This window comes from Oncorhynchus nerka, linkage group LG6 (genome assembly GCF_034236695.1).
Source record: "Oncorhynchus nerka isolate Pitt River linkage group LG6, Oner_Uvic_2.0, whole genome shotgun sequence".
Taxonomy (NCBI): domain Eukaryota; kingdom Metazoa; phylum Chordata; class Actinopteri; order Salmoniformes; family Salmonidae; genus Oncorhynchus; species Oncorhynchus nerka.
This window is the reverse complement of record NC_088401.1, coordinates 42149554-42174719: the sequence shown is the minus strand read 5'-3', so window position 1 is coordinate 42174719 and position 25166 is coordinate 42149554. Positions and strand designations below refer to the sequence as shown.

The following is a 25166-nucleotide window of genomic DNA, read 5'->3' as shown; positions in this document are numbered from 1 at the left end:
GTTTGTAGAGTGCTTAGAGTGTACATAAAAATGAAGAGTCAACTCAGTCTGTGTATCCATTTTGTTAGCTATTTAGCAGTCTTATAGCTTGGGGATAGAAGCTGTTAAGGAGCCTGTTGGTGTCAGAATTGATGCACAGGTACTGCTTCAAATCAAATCAAATCAAATTTATTTATATAGCCCTTCGTACATCAGCTGATATCTCAAAGTGCTATACAGAAACCCAGCCTAAAACCCCAAACAACAAGCAATGCAGGTGTAGAAGCACGGTGGCTAGGAAAAACTCCCTAGAAAGGCCAAAACCTAGGAAGAAACCTAGAGAGGAAACAGGCTATGTGGGGTGGCCAGTCCTCTTCTGGCTGTGCCGGGTGGAGATTATAACAGAACATGGCCAAGATGTTCAAATGTTCATAAATGACCACCATGGTCGAATAATAATAAGGCAGAACAGTTGAAACTGGAGCAGCAGCACGGTCAGGTGGCCTGGGGACAGCAAGGAGTCATCATGTCAGGTAGTCCTGGGGCATGGTCCTAGGGCTCAGGTCCTCCGAGAGAGAGAAAGAAAGAGAGAATTAGAGAGAGCATATGTGGGGTGGCCAGTCCTCTTCTGGCTGTGCCAGGTGGAGATTATAACAGAACATGGCCAAGATGTTCAAATGTTCATAAATGACCAGTATGGTCGAATAATAATAAGGCAGAACAGTTGAAACTGGAGCAGCAGCACGGTCAGGTGGACTGGGGACAGCAAGGAGTCATCATGTCAGGTAGTCCTGGGCATGGTCCTAGGGCTCAGGTCCTCCGAGAGAGAGAAAGAAAGAGAGAAGGAGAGAATTAGAGAACGCACACTTAGATTCACACAGGACACCGAATAGGACAGGAGAAGTACTCCAGATATAACAAACTGACCCTAGCCCCCCGACACATAAACTACTGCAGCATAAATACTGGAGGCTGAGACAGGAGGGGTCAGGAGACACTGTGGCCCCATCCGAGGACACCCCCGGACAGGGCCAAACAGGAAGGATATAACCCCACCCACTTTGCCAAAGCACAGCTCCCACACCACTAGAGGGATATCTTCAACCACCAACTTACCATCCTGAGACAAGGCTGAGTATAGCCCACAAAGATCTCCGCCATGGCACAACCCAAGGGGGGGCGCCAACCCAGACAGGATGACCACATCAGTGAATCAACCCACTCAGGTGACGCACCCCTTCCAGGGACGGCATGAGAGAGCCCCAGTAATGTAATGCTCCGGGTGTCGTGGGTGTGGAGTCAAATGCAGGAGACAGAGTTCAATGCTGTGCGTCTTTTACTAGCACCAACGCAACACAGGGTGCTCACAAAAGTAATGTTCCCAAACACAGGGGAAAAAGTACAATGGAAAAAATCACGACTAAGCACGTACCTCTTACAACAGAGCCGAAGGTTTACAATGAAATAATCCCGCACAACAACCAGGCGGGCCGGCTGTCTAATAAAGACAAACTAATTAAACATGAACAGGTGCTACCACTAAACATACAAGGAGGGGGAGGAAAAACAATCAGTGGCAGCTAATAGGCCGGTGATGACGACCGCCGAGCGCCACCCGCCCGGGAAGGGGAAACACCCTCGGTCGGACTCGTGACAAGTAAGCCAGTGACTCAGCCCCTGTAATAGGGTTAGAAGCAGAGAATCCCAGTGGAAAGAGGGGAACCGGCCAGGCAGAGACAGCAAGGGCGGTTCGTTGCTCCAGAGCCTTTCCGTTCACCTTCCCACTCCTGGGCCAGACTACACTCAATCATATGACCCACTGAAGAGATGAGTCTTCAGTAAAGACTTAAAGGTTGAGACCGAGTTTGCGTCTCTGACCGTTCCATAAAAATGGAGCTCTATAGGAGAAAGCCCTGCCTCCAGCTGTTTGCTTAGAAATTCTAGGGACAATTAGGAGGCCTGCGTCTTGTGACCGTAGCGTACGTGTAGGTATGTACGGCAGGACCAAATCAGAGAGATAGGTAGGAGCAAGCCCATGTAATGCTTTGTAGGTTAGCAGTAAAAACTTTGAAATCAGCCCTTGCTTTGACAGGAAGCCAGTGTAGAGAGGCTAGCACTGGAGTAATATGATCCAATTTTTTGGTTCTAGTCAGGATTCTAGCAGCCGTATTTAGCACTAACTGAAGTTTATTTAGTGCTTTATCCTTGTAGCCGGAAAGTAGAGCATTGCAGTAGTCTAACATAGAAGTGACAAAAGCATGGATACATTTTTCTGCATCATTTTTGGACAAAAAGTTTCTGATTTTTGCAATGTTATGTAGATGGAAAAAAGCTGTCCTTGAAATGGTCTTGATATGTTCTTCAAAGGAGAGATCAGGGTCCAGAGTAACGCCGAGGTCCTCCAGTTTTATTTGAGACGACTGTACAACCATTAAGATTAATTGTCAGATTCAACAGAAGATCTCTTTGTTTCTTGGGACCTAGAACAAGCATCTCTGTTTTGTCCGAGTTTAAAAGTAGAAAGTTTGCAGCCATCCACTTACATTTACATTTACATTTAAGTCATTTAGCAGACGCTCTTATCCAGAGCGACTTACAAATTGGTGCGTTCACCTTAAGACATCCAGTGGAACAGCCACTTTACAATAGTGCATCTAAATCTTTTAAGGGGGGGTGAGAAGGATTACTTTATCCTATCCTAGGTATTCCTGAAAGAGGTGGGGTTTCAGGTGTCTCCGGAAGGTGGTGATTGACTCCGCTGTCCTGGCGTCGTGAGGGAGTTTGTTCCACCATTGGGGGGCCAGAGCAGCGAACAGTTTTGACTGGGCTGCGCGGGAACTGTACTTCCTCAGTGGTAGTGGTTCCTCACTTCCTTATGTCTGAAACACATGCTTCTAGCAAGGGCAGTTTTGGGGCTTCACCATGTTTCATTGAAATGTACAGCTGTGTGTCATCCGCATAGCAGTGAAAGTTAACATTATGTTTTCGAATAACATCCCCAAGAGGTAAAATATATAGTGAAAACAATAGTGGTCCTAAAACGGAACCTTGAGGAACACCGAAATTTACAGTTGATTTGTCAGAGGACAAACCATTCACAGAGACAAACTGATATCTTTCCGACAGATAAGATCTAAACCAGGCCAGAACTTGTCCGTGTAGACCAATTTGGGTTTCCAATCTCTCCAAAATAATGTGGTGATCGATGGTATCAAAAGCAGCACTAAGGTCTAGGAGCACGAGGACAGATGCAGAGCCTCGGTCCGATGCCATTAAAATGTCATTTACCACCTTCACAAGTGACGTCTCAGTGCTATGATGGGGTCTAAAACCAGACTGAAGCATTTTGTATACATTGTTTGTCTTCAGGAAGGCAGTGAGTTGCTGCGCAACAGCCTTTTCTAAAAATTTTGAGAGGAATGGAAGATTCGATATAGGCCGATAGTTTTTTTTATATTTTCTGGGTCAAGGTTTGGCTTTTTCAAGAGAGGCTTTATTACTGCCACTTTTAGTGAGTTTGGTACACATCCGGTGGATAGAGAGCCGTTTATTATGTTCAACATAGGAGGGCCAAGCACAGGAAGCAGCTCTTTCAGTAGTTTAGTTGGAATAGGGTCCAGTATGCAGTTTGAAGGTTTAGAGGCCATGATTATTTTCATCATTGTGTCAAGAGATATAGTACTAAAACACTTGAGCGTCTCTCTTGATCCTAGGTCCTGGCAGAGTTGTGCAGACTCAGGACAACTGAGCTTTGAAGGAATACGCAGATTTAAAGAGGAGTCCGTAATTTGCTTTCTAATAATCATAATCTTTTCCTCAAAGAAGTTCATGAATTTATCACTGCTGAAGTGAAAGTCATCCTCTCTTGGGGAATGCTGCTTTTTAGATAGCTTTGCGACAGTATCAAAAAAGAATTTCGGATTGTTCTTATTGTCCTCAATTAAGTTAGAAAAATAGGATGATCGAGCAGCAGTAAAGGCTCTTCAGTACTGCACGGTACTGTCTTTCCAAGCTAGTCGGAAGACTTCCAGTTTGGTGTGGCGCCATTTCCGTTCCAATTTTCTGGAAGCTTGCTTCAGAGCTCGGGTATTTTCTGTATACCAGGGAGCAAGTTTCTTATGAGAAATGTTTTTAGTTTTTAGGGGTGCAACTGCATCTAGGGTATTGTGCAAGGTTAAATTGAGTTCCTCAGTTAGGTGGTTAACTGATTTTTGTCCTCTGGCGTCCTTGAGTAGATTATTTGTTGCAATTGCAAACGTAATAAAATGGTGGTCCGATAGTCCAGGATTATGAGGAAAAACATTAAGATCTACAACATTTATTCCATGGGACAAAACTAGGTCCAGCGTATGACTGTGACAGTGAGTGGGTCCAGAGACATGTTGGACAAAACCCACTGAGTCGATGATGGCTCCGAAAGCCTTTTGGAGTGGGTCTGTGGACTTTTCCATGTGAATATTAAAGTCACCAAAGATTAGAATATTATCTGCTATGACTACAAGGTCCGATAGGAATTCAGGGAACTCAGTGAGGAACGCTGTATATGGCCCAGGAGGCCTGTAAACAGTAGCTATAAAAAGTGATTGAGTAGGCTGCATAGATTTCATGACTAGAAGCTCAAAAGACAAAAACGTCTTTTTTTTTTGTAAATTGAAATTTGCTATCGTAAATGTTAGCAACACCTCCGCCTTTGCGCCTTTGCGGGATGCACGCAGGATGCACGGGGGATATGGTCACTAGTGTAGCCAGGAGGTGAGGCCTCATTTAACACAGTAAATTCATCAGGCTTAAGCCATGTTTCAGTCAGGCCAATCACATCAAGATTATGATCAGTGATTAGTTCATTGACTCTAATTGCCTTTGAAGCTTCCTATGTGGGCAGAGAGAACAGCCCATGGTTTGGGCGGCTGGAGTCTTTGACGATTTTCCAGGCCTTCCTTACACACCACCTGGTATAGAGGTCCTGGATGGCAGGGAACTTGGCCCCAGTGATGTACGGGGCTGTCCCCACCACTCTCTGTAGCGCCATGCGATCGAGGGCAATGCAGTTGCCTTACCACGCAGTGATGCAGCCAGTCAAGATGCTCTCAATGGTGCAGCTGTAGAACTTTCTGAGGGCCCATGCCAATCTTTTTCAACCACCTGAGGGGGAAGAGGCGCTGTCGTGCCTTCTTCATGACGGTGCGCACATGTGTGGACCATTTTAAATTCTTAGTGATTTGGAAACCAAGGAACTTGAAGTTGCAGTGTATCTTTTGTGAAATGTGAAATGGTTTAGATCAGGATGGGACAAAAGCATCTGACGGCAGATAGAAACAGAAATTCCACACAGTAGGTAGAAAATACAGCAGTAAGCTGATGCAATACGGGATGTGTTACATGACTTTGAAATGTGACACGACATCTTGAAGTCAAAATCTCCTGGCAATTGAACAATTCGAATCTTATTGTTTCATTTTTTTCAATTTTTTCAAAATGTTTTCTTTCTGTTCTCGTTTTAAATTAACCACAGATAAACCTAGAAAAAAAGCAAGTTGCTTTTATTAGTTGCACACTTTATTAGTTGCACATCTCAGCCTCAGGACCATCCCAAACAGATGACTCTACCGACACAGAGGAGACTCGAACGTCTTACGTAATGAACGTATCAATGTGAGAGAGAAGAGTTCTTCAAAGGGAATATCTAGAACATGTTTGAACTATAAACGACATAGTATGTTCTATGCAGTTCATGTTTTGGGGGTACAGTCATAGCAGAATGTACTGTATCAGGGTTGACTGTGATATGAAGCAGTTGTTTGATCAAATCGTTCACCCCCAAAAAGAGGTAGCCTGACACACTGTTGGGAGTGGGATAACGGGCACATGTGTTCCCCATATTATGATGTTGGCTTAAATGTGAACCATTGGTCTCGTAACAGCAGTGGATCTCCTGCTTCTTTTTTCTCTCCTCCACCACTTCTCACTCTTCAAAGCATTCAGTGGGGCTAGGATCATACCTTTTAAAAACAAAACGCTACGTTTAGAACTGATACCACAGAGAAAACATCATATGCTTCCATTTTTGTTAGCTTACGGTCTGGAACTATTGCAGACATTCTTTAAAACATTGACAACATCTGACAATCTTTTATGATGGACTGTCCTCCAGCTAGCATGATAGGGGCAGATGCGCAGCCAGAGGGGGCAGCCTACAACTCAACCACTATATGTCTGACTACGTCCCAAATTGCACCCTATTCCTTAAATAGAACACTACTTTTGACCAGAGCCCTATGTGGGGAATAGGGAATGTGGGGAATAAAGGAATAGGATGCAATTTGGGAACCAACCTTTGTCTGCATCTAAACACTACAGATTATGAAAGACACATGGAAAAAACTGTAAACACAACTAATGACTGAGGTTTACATAACATGATGAGACAACATTTGTATACAGTATTTATGTGACTTTTGCGATTCGCCACAGACAACAATACTGCATAGGTTTACTGCAGAGGTCAGGCTAATATGTGTTTTGTTTAGAGTAGTTTAAACCCAGGTGAACTGTAAACGCTCGTCGTGGGTGGAAGAAGAGGAGGAGGACCAATGCGCAGCTTGGAACAGTCCTGACCGGTGACGCAAAACACAGAGCAGAAAAGAATCACCCACACCACACAGGTGGGAAAAGGCTACCTAAGTATGATTCTCAATCAGAGAGAACGAACGACACCTGCCTCTGATTGAGAACCATACCAGGCCAAACACAAAACCACATCATAGAAAAAAGAACATAGACTACCCACCCCAACTCACGCCCTGACCATACTAAAACAAAGACATAACAAAAGAACTAAGGTCAGAACGTGACATGAGCACCTTTTTCTTATGACCCGTTCTGCTCCGTAAATCCACTGCTGAAAACACTGAGGGACCCACTGCTGAAAACAATGAGGGACCCTCTGCTGAAAACAATGAGGGACCCACTGCTGAAAACAATGAGGGACCCTCTGCTGAAAACATTTAGCTACCAGCGGGATTTGGCAATAACAATAGCAATTTCTAAATGTCTTCACAAATTACATCCAGAGGAAAAATATCTTTAAATATCGCACATTACAAAGCAGGGAAAGAATGCAGGAGATTCATAAACTCTCATGATCTGATAAATGTAGTCACTTACCAATATATAAAACAAGCATTTATTATGGTCCTTTAATCCAGACACATACATTACAAACAGAGCAAGTGCAACAGGCACTATGCACAAATATAAATATACAATACCAGTCAAAAGTTTGGACACACCTACTCATTCAAGGGTTTTTCTTTATTTTTACAATTTTCTACATTGTAGAATAATAGTGAAGACATCAAACTATGAAATAACACATATGGAATAATTTAGTAACCAAAAAGTGTTTAAAAAAAGTATTCTTCAAAGTAGCCACCCTTTGCCTTGATGACAGCTGTGCAGAGTCTTGGTATTCTCTCAACCAGCTTCATGAGATAGTCACCTGGAATGCATTTCAATTAACAGATATGCCTTGTTAGAAGTTCATTTGTGGAATTTATTTCCTTCTTATTAATGTGTTTGAGGCAATCAGTTGTGTTGTGACAAGGTAGGGGTGGTATACAGATGATAGCCCTATTTGGTAAAAGACCAAGTCCATATTATGACAAGAACAGCTCAAATAAGCAAAGAAAAAGGACAGTCCGCCATTACTTTAAGACATAAAGGTCAGTCAATGCGGATTATTTCAAGAACTTTTAAAGTTTCTTCAAGTGCAGTCGCAACAACCATCAAGTGGTATGATGAAACTGGCTCTCATGAAGACCGCCGCAGGAAAGAAAGACCCAGAGTTACCACTGCTGCAGAGGATAAGTTCATTAGAGTTACCAGCCTCAGAAATTGCAGCCCAAATAAATGCTTCACAGAGTTCAAGAAACATCAACTGTTCAGAGGAGACTTCGTGAATCAGGCCTTCATGGTCAAATTTCTGCAAAGAAACCATACTAAAGGACAACAATAATAAGAAGAGACTTGCTTGGGCCAAGAAACACGAGCAATTAGACTGGTAGAAATCTGACCTTTGGTCTGATGAGTACAAATTTGAGATATTTGGTTCCAACCGCCTTGTCTTTGTGAGACGCAGAGTAGGTGAACGGGTGATCTCCACATGTGTGGTTCCCACTGTGAAGCATGGAGGAGGAGATGTGATGGTGTGGGGGTGCTTTGCTGGTGACACTGTCTGTGATTTATTTAGAATTCAAGGCACACTTACTCAGCATGGCTACCACAGCCTTCAGAAGCGATACACCATCCCATCTGGTTTGCTCTTATCATTTGACCCAAAACCCAAAACACACCTCCAGGCTGTGTAAGGGCTTTTTGACCAAGAAGGACCAAGAAGGAGAGTGATGGAGTGCTACATCAGATGAACTGGCGTCCACAATCACCCAACCTCAACCCAATTGAGATGGTTAGGGATGAGTTGGACCGCAGAGTGAAAGAAAAGCAGCCAAAGTCCTCAGAATATGTGGGAACTCCTTCAAGACTGTTGGAAAAGTATTCCAGGTAAAGCTGGTTGAAAGAATGCCAAGAGTGTGCAAAACTGTGGCTACTTTGAAGAATCTGAAATCTAAAATATATATTTTGATTGGTTTAACACTTTTTTGGTAACTACATGATTCCATATGCGTTGTTTCATAGTTTTGATGTCTTCACTATTATTCTACAATGTGGAAAATAGTAAAAAATAAAGAAAAACCCTTGAATGAATAGGTGTGTCCCGGCTTTTGACTGGTATTGTACATATTGTATGTTTTATTGTCACATACACTGGATAGATGCTGTGAAATGTGTTGTTTTACAGGGTGAGCCGAAGTAGTATCCCGCCCTTGGAGTAAATTAGGGTTCCTCAAGAGCACACTAAGCACTAAGAAGTGCCCTGGGAAGCAGACATCACACAGAGGGAATTTACGTGTTAAGGTCGCTATGGAATTCACACCAGACACGCAGGGCGGATGATCATCATTAATTAGCAACTCAATAGTAATTCCTCAGGTAAAGGAAGGAGGAAGACCATTGTATAAAAAAATGTATCTACCTATCCAATAAGATTATGGAATCAACAACTGATTTACGTAATAAAACACAATAAGAGATCAAATTTAATGTAATTGTTCAGACCTCCTCACCACCAAAAAACTGAAATCTGGCAGAAACCTTCACTGCTTGATAACTGCTTGATACAACTTTTCCAAACAGCAAGGTAATAACATGGGCATGGGTGTGTGCGCGTGCGCGTGCACGTTTGTTCGCGTGCATGTGTGTGTGTGTGTGCCCCAACAGAGCTGGATCTATGACAGATGGAATGAAGCCACAGTCTGTGTTTCTAGTGTCTGTGTTCCTCGACCTCGATCGGTGTAAGATAGAAGCAACCAGCTTGGCAGTGTCCGCTTCCTGGAGAGTGCATGTGATTTTTACTCTTCTGCCATTTCTGGAGCAGACTAGCTATGTAGGGTGCAGATTAAGAAGAAAAAAGACAGAGCCTTCTGCCAAGTCCATTATGGGTAACGAATAGGGAAAGAATGATTGGTGGTTCTCTCTTACTTCATATTGGACATTGGATCTTCTATAAAATAAAATGTTGAGCATATGACTGGCCTTGTAGCAGCTAGCGAAATAATACAGTTTGTGTCAGGCTTCCAAATGTTTTGTGGTATTTTGTGTCACTAAAAAGTTGTTTCACTTAAAAGGTATGGAAACATGTACAGATGTTCTGTAAAACATTCTCTAGACATAAGTTGCAGCATTCATAGTGGAAATTACTTAGTCTGGTGGAGGAGTAGGCCACTTAATTTCTCTGAGTTTCCAAAATAATTGTTCAAACTTATATGTGTTGTATTTATATTTAGCCTTTTAGTCTAAGGCTTCCAATCAAAAGTTACATTTTTTTCTGGTGCTTAAGAACCTTTTTCTGAGAAAGGTTTTTATAACATGTTAACAGAGCTGAATACTCAGTTCAAAGCTGTGAAACACCGAATTCATTAGAAATATCATTCACTCGTAGAAATTAAGTTAATGTGAGGGTAGTGACTGACCCTGGCTCTTTTGCAGGGCAGGAGAACATGAGGTAGTTAGGAAAAGTGTTCTCCTGAGAGAACGTGGGGCCTGTATTTCCGCTACTGACCAGCAGAGGGTGGACAACCTCAACCATGGTTATACAAAGTGTCATCGTGGATGGACGTGGGACCCCGCTCAATACCCGGGTGATTCTATTATGATGCCTACTTACATCACCATCTTACATTTTACTTGGAAATTAATATATTGTTTAAATTATAAAAAGGATGTACACCTCATCTATCAAATCAAATTGTATTTGTCACATGAGCCGAATACAGCAGGAAATGCTTACAGTGAAATGCTTACTTATACAAGCCCTTAACCAACAATGCAGTTAGGAAAATACCCCCCCCCCCCAAAAAAAACCCATAGAGATCAGAATATCAAATAATTAAAGAGCTATAGTAAATAAGAATAGCTGGGCTATATACAGGGGGTACCGTTACAGAGTCAATGTGCGGGGGAACCGGTGTCGAGGTAATTGAGGTAATATGTACATGTAGGTAGAGTAAAAGTGACTATGCATAGATAATAAACAGAGTAGCAGCAGCGTAAAATAGGGGGCAATGCATTATTCTGGGTAGCCATTTGATTAGCTGTTCAGGAGTCTTATGGCTTGAGGTTAAAAATATGTTCAGAAGCCTTATGGCCCTAGACTTGGTGCTCCAGTAACGCTTGCCATGCGGTAGCAGAGAGAACAGTATATGACTAGGGTGGCTGGAGTCTTTGACAATTTTTAGGGCCTTCCTCTAACACCGCCTGGTATAGAGGTCCTGGATGGCAGGAAGCTTGGCCCGGTGATGTACTGGGCCATTCGCATTACCCTCTTTAGTGCCTTGTGGTTGGAGGCTGAGCAGTTGCCATACCAGGCAGTGATGCAACCCGTCAGGATGCTCTCGATGGTGCAGCTGTAAAGCCTTTTGAGGATCTGAGGACCCATGACAAATATTTTCAGTCTACTGATGGGGAATAGGTTTTGTCCTGCCCTCTTCACGACTGTCTTGGTGTGCTTGGACCATGTTAGTTTGTTGGTGATGTGGATGCCAAGGAACTTGAAGCCCTCAACCTGCTCCACTACGGCCCCAATGATGAGAATGGGGGTGTGCTCGGTCCTCCTTTTCCTGTAGTCCACAATCATCTCCTTTGTCACATTGAGGGAGAGGTTGTTGTCCTTGTACCACACGGTCAGGTCTCTGACCTCCTCCCTATAGGCTGTCTCATCTTTGTCAGTGATCATCAGCAAACTTAATGATGGTGTTGGAGTTGTGCATGGCCATGCAGTCATAAGTGAACTAAGTAAGGGTATGGTTGTTACCTACCCTTACCACCTGGGGCAGGCCGTCAGGAAGTCCAGGATCCAGTTGCAGAGGGAGGTATTAATCCCAGGGTCCTTAGCTTAGTGATGAGCTTTGGAGGCAATATTGTGTTGAACGCTGAGCTGTAGTCAATGAATAGAATTGTCACATAGGTGTTCCTTATGTCCAGGTGTGAAATGGCAGTGTGGAGTGCAATAGAGATTGCATCATCTGTGGATCTGTTGGTGCGGTATGCAATTTGGAGTGGGACTAAGGTTTCTGGGATAATGGTGTTGATGTGAGCCATGATCAGCCTTTCAGAGAATTTCACGGCTACAGACGTGAGTGCCACGGGTCGGTAGTCATTTAGGCAGGTTACCTTAGTGTTCTTGGGCACAGGGACTATGGTGGTCTGCTTGAAACATGTTGGTATTACAGACTCAGACAGGGAGAGGTTGAAAATGTCAGTGAAGACGCTTGCCAGTTGGTTAGCGCATGCTCGGAGTACACATCCTGGTAATTCGTCTGGCCATGCAGCCTTGTGAATGTTAACCTGTTTAAATGTCTTACTCACAACAGCTGCAGAGTGTGACCACGCATTTGTCCAGAACAGCTGATGCTCTCATGCATGTTTCAGTGTTACTTGCCTCGAAGCGAGCATAGAAGTTACTTAGCTCGTCTGGAAGGCTCTCGGCTATGGTTCCCTTTGTAGTTTGTAATAGTTTGCAAGCCCTGCCCCACCCGACAAGCATTGGAGCTGGTGTAATACAGAGGGCATAGTGGGATTTCTTATAAGCTTCCGGGTTAGAGTCCTGCTCCTTGAAAGCGGCAGCTCTACCCTTTAGCTCAGAGCGAATGTTGCCTGTAATCCATGGCTTCTAGTTGGGGTATGTACATACAGTCACTGTGGGGACGACGTCCTCAATGCACTTCTAGATAAAGCCAGTGACTGATGTGGTGTACTCCTCAGTGCCATTGGAAGAATCCCGGAACATATTCCAGGCTGTGTTAACAAAACAGTCCTGTAGTTTAACATCTGCTTCATCTGACCACTTTTTTATAGATCAAGTCATTGGTGCTTCTTGCTTTAATTTTAGCTTGTAAGCAGGAATCAGTAGGATAGAATTATGGTCAGATTTGCCAAATGGAGGGTGAGGGAGGGCTTTGTACTCTGTGAGAGCTGTGTACTTTGAGAGCTTGAGCACTGTGTGTGGAGTAAAGTTGGTCTCAAAAAATGTTCCCTCCGGTTGCACATTTAACATGCTGATAGAAATTGGTAAAACTGATTTAAACCTCTTAGGGCTAGGGGGCAGTGTTCGGAAGTTCGGATGACTGACGTGCCCAAAGTAAACTGCCTGTTACTCAGGCCCAGAAGCTAGGATATGCATATAATTGGTAGCATTGGATAGAAACACTCTGAAGTTTCTACAACTGTTAAACTAATGTATGTGAGTCTTACATAACTGATATGGCAGGTGAAAACCCGAGGAAAATCCTTTCTGATTTTTTTTTTTTAGGTCACAGGTCATTTCAATGCTAGCCTATGGGATATACAATTAAAAAGGACCCAGATTACAGCTCCTGGCATCTAGTGGAAGCCATAGTCTTTAGAAAGGGTTTCAGGCTTGTTTCTTGAAAAATGAACAAATAGTTGTAGTTTTTCCAAGGTGTCACTCATTAGAAAAGTAGTATTGTTGAGTGTGTTAATGAGGTGCACGCTCTTCGTTATTTATCTTCCCTATTGAACATACTATTCTCAGTCTTAAATTGTATAGTTTATTTAGGTATTAGAGTGCCCGAGGATTAATTAGAAACATCGTTTGACTTGTTTAGACGAACTTTACCAGTAACGTTTTGGATTTGTTTTTATGCATATTGAATGAGTGGATTACTGAAATCAAAGGCGCCAACTAAACAGACTTTTTGGATATAAAGGACTTTATTGAACAAAACGACCATTCATTGTGTAGCTGGGACCCTTGGGATTGCAAACAGAGGAGGATCTTCAAAGATAAGTGATTTATTTAATCGCTATTGGTGATTTTTGTGACACTGTGCTGGTTTGAAAAAGTATTTTGTGGGGCACTGTCCTCAGATAACAAGAAGTTAAGCTTTTAAATGATGTAGGTGTCACGATCGTCGTATGGAGTAGACCAAAGCGCAGCGTGGTTAGAATACATTCTTCTATAGTAATGAAGAACACGAAGAACACTTAAACAAAAACAACAAAACGAACAAGACGAACGTGACCACTATTTAAACAATGTGCTAACGTGCAACATAACATAGACAATAACCCACGAAATAACCAAAGAAGATGGCTGCCTAAATGTGGTTCCCAATCAGAGACAACGATAAACACCTGCCTCTAATTGAGAACCAATCTAGACAACCATAGACCAACATAAACACCTAGATGAAATCAACCCCATAAATCTACAAAAAACCCTAGACAGTAGAAACACCCTAGAATGAGACAAAAACACACATATCACCCATGTCACACCAAAATAATAAAGAAAACAAAGAATACTAAGGTCAGGGGGTGACAGTAGGACACTTGTATGTTCATGAATGTTTAATATTACAATTTTGTCATTTGAATTTGGCATGCTCCAACTCTACCGGATGTTGTCGATTTTGAGCCCGGTAACAGGATCGGATCCCTAAGAGGTGATTTAAGTTTCCCTGCATTAAAGTCACCCCCAGCCACTAGGAGCGCCGCCTCTGGGTGAACATTTTCCTGTTTGCTTATGGCAGTATACAGCTCATTGAGTGCTGTTTTAGTGCCAGCATCGGTCTATGGTGGTATGTACTGTAGACATAACCCTAACCCTAACCCTAAACTCTCTAGGTAGATAGTGTGGTCTATAGCTTATCATGAGATACTGTACATCAGGCAAGCAAAACCTTGAGACTTCCTTAGATATCGTGCACTAGCTGTTGTTTACATATATGCATAGGCCCCCGCCCCTAGTCTTACCAGAGGCTGGTGTTCTATCCTGCCGATAGAGTGTATAACCCGCCAGCTGTATGTTCTTAATGTCGTCGTTCAGCCACAACTCGGTGAAACATAAGATATTATAAGATATTATAGTTCCCGTTGGTAGGATATACGTGCTTTCATTTTGTCCCATTTATTTTCCAGCGATTGAACGTTGGCTAGCAGGACAGAAGGCAAAGGCAGATTAGCCACTCGTCGCCTGATCCTCACAAGGCACCCTGATCTTTTTCAGCGAAATCTCAGTTTCTTCCTCCAGTGAATGACGGGGATCTGGGCCTGGTCAGGTGTCTGTAGTATATCCCTTCCCTCCTACTCATTGAAGAAAAACTCTTTGTCTAATCTGAGGTGAGTAATCGCAGTTCTGATGTCCAGAAGCTCTTTTCGGTCATAAGAGATGGTCGCGGCAACATTATGTACAAAACAAGTTACGAACAATGCAAAATCACTAACAAAATAGCATGGTTTGTTAAGAGCCGATAAGACGGCAGCCTTCCCCTCTGGCGCCATCATTGTCAATTGATATTGAAAGGGTTACTTTACCTCAGGACATAAAACAATCTCATATCATTATATGATTATATAAACTAAGGACATATCCTCATGCTTATATATACAAATATATGTGGCACAAATCTATTAGGCACAAATAAGGGATCATCTAATGTGTTATTATGTGGCAGTTAAATTAAGAAGCCACCTGAAGCCATGCAATAAAAATGACCACATTCTAGGTAAACACTTACACAGTACACAACCTTTGAGTGTGGTTTGGTAAGTAATAAACTTGTTAACAATGTTGGCACCTACATATAAATAGTTTTTTCACATAAGCCACTTGCAATCACCAGCAACACTTTATCAAAAACAGCAGAGCACAAAGTAGGGTAATTGGTAGCAGCTACGCTGAAAGCATACTGTATGTATAACTGTTAAATTGCCATATATATCTAATTCTAGATAATGAAGCAGTGGCTTCAGCTTGTAAAACAAATACCCTGTGGTTACCAATAGAGCATATTGATGGCAATTACGTGGTATGTAGCATATGTGTAAACTATACTGTGTGTTATTCAATCTGCACAAAGAGAGAGTGCTGACCGTATGGGCACTCTAAATATACTGTATAGCCGACATGCCTTGTTTCTTGCCACACAAAAAGCTGTTAACATACACACAAGCCTCATCTATAGCGTTTAAGTCATTGCGGCAAGCAACATGTTAACATCATTATAACATAATTTCATCAAGCAAAATCATAACTCATTAGATGGCATACTGTATGTGTATTCACAGGCACATGTTACATACATTTTAGGACTTTTCCATTCATGATATATAGCCATTGGTTCTTAACGAGTACACTTTATAAATGCCCCATGAGCTTAGTTAAACTGTCTATTCCCATCAGAACCCCAAATTTAAGCTTGGTTTACTTCTTTGTTCATAAACAATGTAATTGTAAACAATCACTGTATTGCCTCAAAACATGGTTAAAACTATCATGGATGGTCAGTCCTGCATCTATAAGCTCTGTCAATTAATTTGAGAATGTTTACATTTTTTCAGCCCCATCTCTCAACAGTGGTGGGATGTATACTTTGTTATTGCAGATTGCCCTTTTTAAGACATACTTATTTAAACGCATGCAGTGTAGGCACGCATGCAGTGTAGGCACACATATTAGCACTCTGGGTAAATATCCTTGGATAAATAACCCATTAAACACAACACAGATCATTCATGTGTTGCTTTATGAAAGTCTCAATCTTCCTCAAGTACAAATGTCTGTCTATACGGCTGAGATGAAGAAGGAAAAAACTGTTCTTACTTCTAAAATAAAACAGATATTTAACTTGGCTCGGGGTTAGTTTTAGCTTCTGATGGTAATGATATTATAAAATGACTACTGAACAAACCCCATAAATAACTCCACTGTGTGGTTCCCAGACAGATATAATGCTGCCTAGGAAGTACAGGTTTACAAATGCATCTTGTTGAAGGCACAAACTCTCACTGTGAATTCACTCCAATCCCCACTCAAAAGTATAATGACATTTGAAATGTTCCCTTATCAGACATTGGCCCAGCTTCTTTAATATCATTTACATTTTAAATTTGTTTTGGAAAGGAGAGTAACTGCTCTTTCCCAAGAAGGACTTTTTATTTCATTATCTCATGTTTTGTTAAGCTAAAAATATCTACCTGGAACTGAATTTGCATGAATGTTTTCTTTAAAAGATTTACCACCAGTTGCCCTATGAATGATCGTATTAGGGGGGCCCAATTGCAGTACGGTATGTAAAAACATGGACAGAGCCAAATACTGTATCTCAGCTTACAAAGCTTCTGCTAATATTTAATAGTCATAGATCATAGAGATACAAAAGAATGTCATTCATATTTCATTACTATCGCGTAAATCGATTTAATTAGTACCCAAAAATTAAACACATTTGAATTTCAGTTAATTTTGTAAATGACTATGTCGTAAATAGAGATTCAAAGTGGAGAGATTAGGTTATGATTATCATTAAAGTATAGGGGCCAGATTTGAAATATATGACTAACCATAATATCATATGATTGCAGTTACATCAGGTCATGGCCCTAAACAGTATGTAAGCACAAGTCCAAATAAACTGACCGGTAATCACAGAGCAAGAGAGAGAGAGAGGGAGAATTCCTCTCTAATCAGGCAGTGGAAGAGGTATTCCCAGTCAGTCTGGGTCAGTGGTGCATTAGTCCTTTCTCTCTCTTTTCCTTTTGTGTTTTGACACATTAATATTCACCATATGCACTGTCAGTCCTTTCAGAGCCGCGTTTCATTTATGCTCTGTGGTGTGGGTAAACAGTGTGCCCAGCTGCTGTTTTTAGACAGCTCTGCTCTCTTCTCTCATATGTGTTGGCTCACACGTGCACCCAAATAGGCCTAGTGTGTCTCAGAAACCAGGAATCCACAAACCCAGTCCAACCACTTCTATAAACATCCTACTACGAAGCAGGCGCTTTAAAACAGGAGCACATTATATATACTTTTATATCTAACGTCATTTTGTTATATTGATCGACAACTTTATGTCGTAAAATTTACGCAAAGCAGGCAGGTGGAATTATTATGTTAAGGAGATGCATATTGTTCCCTCTCGGGTGACATTAGGACCATTGTGACTATCACAATTCTACAGACACATAGCCATACCTTAAAGGGATTACTTTTTTAGACAATTTCAAGAAGTTTGAATATTGACTCAAGTCTGCATCAAAATTGCTGTATGGATGACAGGAAAATGACCTGGATTTGATTGTTTCCTGTCCATTGTGACCTGCCTGGCCTGCTAGAATAGTAGATGTTTTCAACAGAACAGAACAACTTATTTTCTGTGAGATTCCCAAAGCAGAGTGCTGGGCCAGGCCTCTACAGACTTTATTGTACTGTACCTTGAGGAATATGACCAGTTTCTGGATCTTCCAGTACTCAGAGGACAGGTCTGTGTTGCTCTCCGGCCGGTGCTCTGGCTCCTCCTTGTCCTCCTCACTCTCAGATGAACTCTCGCTGAAGTCATCGGCGCCTCCTCCTGGGGTCTTACTGAAGAACACAGACACAGCAGGAGATAAGAATCAACATCAAGTTTTGTGTAACAGCTATACAAGTACATATCCATACACAGGAAGGGTTTAAACTTAAAATATTATATCAGTATATGATACATAACAAAATACAAAGTTTTCCTTTTGTGATTTAAAATAACTGCAAGATTATTCTACACAACAAGCACCATTAACAATCTAAAGTTAATCGGAATTGTCAGGTTTGAACTTTCTCACAATCTAAGCAGCAGCCACGAATAGAGAGAGGGATTAAAGTAATGGGCAAACTGGAGACGTCATCATACTAAACAAAGCAGGCCTCTCTTTTTCTACCGTAGCCTTCATACTATAAACGTCAACAGAAATGCAGATGGCTTTTAAAGTCAGTTGCACCACTCAAATAACTGTATCATGAAAACGGTGCACCGCGGAGCAATGAAATTTGGTACACGTTCAAATGGGGCCGCGGGGAGATGGTTCCTATTTACACAGATAGCATTTCCAGGGGACGCCATTATCAGAGGAAATCAGCCGATATGACCGTTTCTCAGGCAACGCAGATGGGCCAACGATAAACACTGAACCAAGCCTTAATTAAGCAGTGAAGCGCTGTTCCGATGTGTCTGCTTTGACTACTGGCCTGGAGTAACGCTAGTAGGGTCCCAAAGGTCCCTTTCTGTATGTGTACCAAGTTTCTCTGGTTCAAGGCGGGGGGAAAGCTATCAGCAGAACAGTGGCTAGAGTCGACCCAGTAACTTTACTAGCAGACCTGTATACACTGGCATTCACAATTATGGGGACAGCTGGAAACATCGCTGCCAGGCACCAGAGGAAAGGCAGGGAAAGCGTACATCAGACCCATATATTGGCTTATATAAAAACACTTATTATCAGTTTCCACAGAAGCTATCACTACGGGTCAAAGGGTTGTGCCACGTTTTTTCTGTGACTTCAGCAATCTCTTTCCTGTAAGCTGCTTGCTCTTCTGTAGGACTAAAAGGGTTCCTTGTTTATGAAGTGTGAGGAGGAAACCCCACCAGGTGACTTACCTGAGACGACTGCCTACCAGGTGAGGAAGACACAGAGAAATCTGCTTTTCTTCTGCATCTTCTTTCCTCCGTCTCAGCAAACGTCTCATTTGCTGCACTCCTTTTGGATTTCTTCTCATCTGCTTCCCTCGAAAAATGTAATAAAATAAGAGGGGACATCATTATGCGTTTTTCTATTTTGGAAATAGTTATTCATCGTAACATATCATCATCATTTATGCATTGAGGGAGGAGAGGGATGCAGGGATTTTGGGCTTTTTTGTTGTTGACATTTTAGATAGCTTTGATCCAGAGCCAGCTGCCTCAAAATGGGAACACTTATCACAAGGTCAAGCTACAAAAGCTTAAACCCCTGCTAGATCTATTTAGCAATCAAAGAACATGTGATACATCATTTTTGTGAATTTTACTCCTGCGCCCAACTTGTCTGTCTGTAATTGTACAGTGGGGTTCCAAGCAGGGAACACATCGATTACCTGGGATCGTCCATATAATCAGGAATATTTGTGCTTGCCCTGAAAAATGTAAAGCCATATAATAAACCATCTCTTTATAATGTGTGACTGCTGGCATGTGGAGAAGACACACTGAGACACATGCAACCAGTGAAGTGCGCCGACTCCAGCATCACTTCCTTCTTAAAATCTTGTCTATTTGAGCATAACGTTCCCAAAGGCATACAGAACGTGTAGCGTTGCAAATATTCCAAAGACCTCCAATACATGGAGTGGAATTATCACATACTCATATGGTGATGCAAGACCGAGGTTCTTCCATTTCCAAGATGGTTCTAATTGTTTCTTTGCCGCCTGGCTTGTTCTGCACAAGCTGTTGTCTCGCCTTCTCATGCACATTCTTTTCCTGATGCTCGTAAGGCCTCTGGGTTTGGCCTTGTTCCTCTGTATCAACCGATTCCACATGTTGGATCTTTTGTGTTGACGGAGGTTCTTCTTGAACGGCAGAATCCCCGTTGAGGAAGAGAATAAGTGAGGAAAAAGGACCTCTCAATTTGCACCCAAATGCTAGCAGTGATACATAGAATAAATTTGGGCCGTAAAAATATATGGACTTGGGTCCTTAAAAAAGTTCTTCCTCTGAATGATTGTTCTTTTAACAAAGTCTTCGGTCCTTTTGTGATTTCTTTCAAGTTATAAAGCATATTTTCCATTCTGCAGCTGACATGTGGCCTCCTCATCCAGTTATTTGAGAGACACGTCACACATTGGTGTCTGAAAGGGTTGCCATTCAATTCTTCTCAGCCCAAGAAGAACCATGTAAAAACTCACCGGGGTTTGATTCAGTCACTGTTCATAATAAAACAGAACTTGCTCAACAGTCCATACTGCAGCAGAATAACAATCCAGCCTTTATAATTGAGCGACAGTAATAAAATGACACATTCCCAGTGCTTTACTACACAGAAGAGGTTCCCCTCTATTAATTGGCTGAACAATGTAAAATGTTTATTGTTTCATTTACAGTCCTCGCGCTAAAATCTTGCAGCTTGTCACAGACAAAGGAGACCCTTTGTTTCACTGTTATTCAGAGATGATTTTTACATTTTTGAAGGTCTTTTTACCCAACTTTACAACCTAACGTAAGAATGCCAACAAGACACATATGCATGGTTCGCAGGCAGGGAATGTTTTTAAATCAAAGGCACCTGCTAGGTAGAAAATAGCTCGCCTCAGACTCCCATTGCTTGCAATAAGCTAAATAGTTTTTTTTTTAAGAAGTAAAGGGGGAGAAATAATTAACATGGAATACTAAGGCCGTGTTCATACGCTCGGGCCAAGCACGCTCGGTCACTTTCCAAAACCAGCTTGTTTGTCATAAAACCCAAAGTGACCTGCTGTTGGAACAATGCAGGCCAATTCAGGCCACTATGGCTGCATTTCAGGTGTCCAACCGTACCTCTTTTTTTATGATACCTGAAATGGACAGAAGGAAGCATTCCAAACTCTATGGCACGTTAGAGCAACACACACAGCACAGCACAGGGACGGCTCTGTCAGAGCAAGTGCACAGACACTTTAAGCAGGTCTGACGCCTGCCTGCCTGCAACTCTCCTCAGACTTCTGTCGGTCTCGGCAACACTTTCTTTTTTTACTACAGGCGACTTCCAAATCATTACATTGGCACTATTCATCTTTCTCCACTTGTGCCTTGTTCCAAGCCCTCACTGAGAGACCCGAGACTCCAAATATTTACACATGTTTATTGGACTTGTATCCATTGTATCTAATTACTTTCTCCATACAGTGATGGAAAATAAGCTAAATAGTAGCTGTCAGTGGAAGAGATGTGCGAGGCTCCGTGTGGAGAGTGAACATGACAGCAGAGCTAGATTGATTTCAGGATTTGAATAACAAAATTCTGAGGGTGCTTTTGCATTTTTTGCATGTGATCCCACAGACAGACACCGTGTCCAATTTATAATCACGTCGTAGTTTCAAAAACCAGTCCGTCCAACACTACACTGAGAAGTTGAGTATTAGACTGCGGTGTGTGTCCCTGGTGCTGCACTCTTCTCCTCTGGCTGCCTCCAGCTTATTTGATTGAGAATGTCTGATCTAATAAAACTGTGAAAAATGATCTGCTTCCTCAATGCTGGAAACGAGTAGATCATGTTCAGAGATTGGTGTTGTTATCTTTGGCTATCAACCTGTCGAGCTTCATGTTGACTTGGGACACCACCACTTTGGGCTCTTAGCGCTGCAATCAGAGAGCGGGTCCCAGCCGGAGCTATTTCAGATAGTGTTTCTGACCTGACGCGGACGAGAGCCTACTCCTTTTCATGGGCCACTCGGAAGGGATCTTGTCCTCAAGAGTGAGTGCAATTACTTTATTACTGTATGTCTGAAACGGTTTATACAGCAGTGCCTGTTGCACCGTAACAATTATATTGTCAATCAATAGAAAATACCGTTATCTGCAATCAAATCGGCAGTCACTGCTGAGTTAAGCTGATCATTTCACACACACGAGGTGTATTTGAAGTCATGCAGAGAGAAAATGGTTTGGTGGAGCGTAAAAAGGGCAGAAAAACATGGCCTGATTTGAGTGCAGAACACTCCATTACATCACCATGCCATGATTTGGATATTGCTGTAGTAACTTCATAGGAGAAAGAAGTATGCAGAGAGAACCTGTGACTTCATTTGTATCTCGGCAAACCCGTCTCACAGTTGTGTTTTACGGCCTACTGTCCATCATCCTCAGAACGACCAACGGGTTCAGCCTCATAGCATCACTCAGCACAGACACCGGACTCATAAAACATTAAAGCCTGTATGGCCTTTTTACACAGTGAGCGCAGCAGCCTGGCACTGCTCATTGGGGTTTATACATCCCTCACTTACCCTTCACTCAACTCAACCCATCTCCATGGCACTAAACGCTCTATCACCCTCTATAAATACGTCAAACTTGCTGGTCAAGCACAATTCAATTGAAAGAAAGGATGAGGTGGCTCCTTTTCATCAATGTAGTTATTTAAAATTGGGTAGAACAATGGTTGTTATAGGCCACTGCAGTAACATAATGTAAATGTCTCCGTAACGTCCACGGATTATGCATTTGGGGGTGAGGGGGGAGGGGGGGAGGGGGTACAGATCGTACTACAGACAACTCTTGTACGTCAAAGCAGACTTCCTTTTTTCTTCAGCTATTGTCCATAAAGCAAACACTCACTTACCAGGTTTCTAAAACTGTGGTGGAATAAACTAAATATATTATTGTTCGCCCCACTTTATATCTGCAAACTATATTATTGTGATAACAACATCTATTCGTTTATTTTAAAGAGAAAGACTTGTAGACAGGGGTAAAAGGGAAAATCAGTTTTGATAATCACATCTCTGTTTCAATAGCTCAGGTACAGAATTATGGTGATCATAAAGCATCCCAGGAGAAATCATCAGAAGCAACATTGATAATAGTCTTTGCTAACAGAAATGAACGATGCAAAATGGAAAATACTGTTATTAGTTAAGGTACACTATTTGTTGAAACTAGTTTACCCATAAGACTGTCCAAATAGACAAAAGGAAACAAATGAATATAAATATATATATATCAATATAATTATATCAATTATATAAAATATTTGGTGTCATTTCCTAGAGTATAAATACTATGTAGAACCTGTATAGCTAGCTTGCCTGTAAATTATATAACATTTTCCAACAATACATTATTGAGTCACTCATGACAAAAAATATGTCCAAATATTCAGATGAGAAACACATTTTTTTCCCAACCAAAGCTTGAAGCCATTATTTGTTAATTTATCAAATCACAGGAAACAGCACTACTGAATGAATCACATGGCAATTCAGAGCAACACATGATTCTGTCTGTGTGAGTAACTGGACTGTTTCATTATATTTTTTTTTACATTCTTTTCAACTGGGGTGATTTGGAAAGTAAGGTTAGGTACCGAGGCTACAGCTTCAGAGAGTTTTCGTTTCAATCTGAGAACCAGACACTAGCTCACAAGTGACGATGATGCGCAGATACTGATTCACAATCTCAAACTCACTCTACTACGTATAACAGAATATAATATATGATCAGTCAAATGCGTACTGCGTCATCGGGTTACCGACAGAGAAAATATTACTCAGAGAAAACAACAACCTTTTGTTTGAGATACTGCTCCTCCATGTCAAAAACCTACCTGTTTATTTATGTTCTCAGCAAGATGGGGAGACTTGGTTTTCAGAAGTGTTACCAGGTCTTTGTAAACATTGCTTGTTCTGTCATAGGCATTTCCCTCACCCTCCTAGCTTATGCCCTGCGAAGACAAAGATGACATTTGATGTATCAAACAAATGTCACAGTATTCCCATCTGTCAGAACAACTGAGGTTAGAGTGCCAAGGTTTCAAAATGCAGCTTCACAGGTTGGAATTCAAAAACCGGTGTGCGCCGCCTCTAACCACTACACACATTACGCTCAACTCTGTAATCGATGAGGTTTAATTTGTGTTAATATACCGTCAATGTCAAGCATGTTGGAATGCGGGTTTCAGTGTCCTGAACTGAACCATTCCCAGGTGAGGAAAGGGAGACGGGCAACATACTAACGGGCAGGCAGGAAGTGACGGAGGGAGTGAAAGACACTGAGCCATGTAATATGTTCTCTTTAATTAATTGCACACATGTTACGGTCAATGGGGGTTGTTTTAAAGGTTTACCACCCCAGGGCAAACTTGGAATCCAACCATACAATGAACGTTGCATCAGGACATAAATCGCGAAACTTTTCAGTGACACTTACGTAATGTTTTCTGAAACTTTACAGGCATTCGTTAAGGAGACCTTGTATAGCTTAAATGATATTAATATGAATACATGTATTGACTTTCCGTGCTTGTTCATAACAATTGTCAAATAAACATGTGCTGAAATATATAGATTATTACACCCATTGATGCCTAAAGCATTTATGACAAAACACATCCTGTAGAAAGAAAATCTAATGCTGAGTGTAAGAACACGCCTGACTAAAATTCAGGTAATGAAAACTGACATTCAGTGACACTAATCTATCGCTAGCTTTCTTACCCCGTTGAGAAAGACTCCAGCTGTGCTGAAGGTGATGTGCAAGGGTTGAGTGTCACACGGCTGTACCACCAGGTGACAGATTTCACCATGCACCTGCCTTCAAGGGGGAGTGTGACAGCCATTGGTGAATTCATAATCTACAGTGTACAATGTACGTTAATCAAGACAGTATACAATAGTGCTCGATAGGGAATTAGGTGTAAAACGCAGCATCATATAATGCAAAATACATCATACTGGCTGTATTTCTGTATTTTGAAAACTGGGCAGCTACAAAGGGATGCACAGCCGAGAGCTGCCCAGTGACACAAGCCTACCAGACGAGCTAAATTACTTCTATGCTCGCTTCTAGGCAAGTAACACTGAAACATGCATGATAGCATCAGCTGTTCCGGATGACTGTGTGATCACGCTCTCTGCAGCTGATGTGAGTAAGATCTTTAAACGGGTCAACATCCAGGGCCAGACAGATTACCAGGACGTGTACTGCGAGCATGCGCTGACCAACTGGCAAGCGTCTTCACTGACATTTTCAACTGAGTCTGTAATACCAACACGTTTCAAGCAG

The 25166-nt window shown here is 41.9% G+C and overlaps 1 pseudogene; it reads right to left on the bottom strand.

Moving 5' to 3' along the window:
* The window catches only part of LOC115131070 (outer dynein arm-docking complex subunit 2-like), a 71267-nt pseudogene that overhangs the window by 40264 nt on the left and 5837 nt on the right, over positions 1-25166 (bottom strand).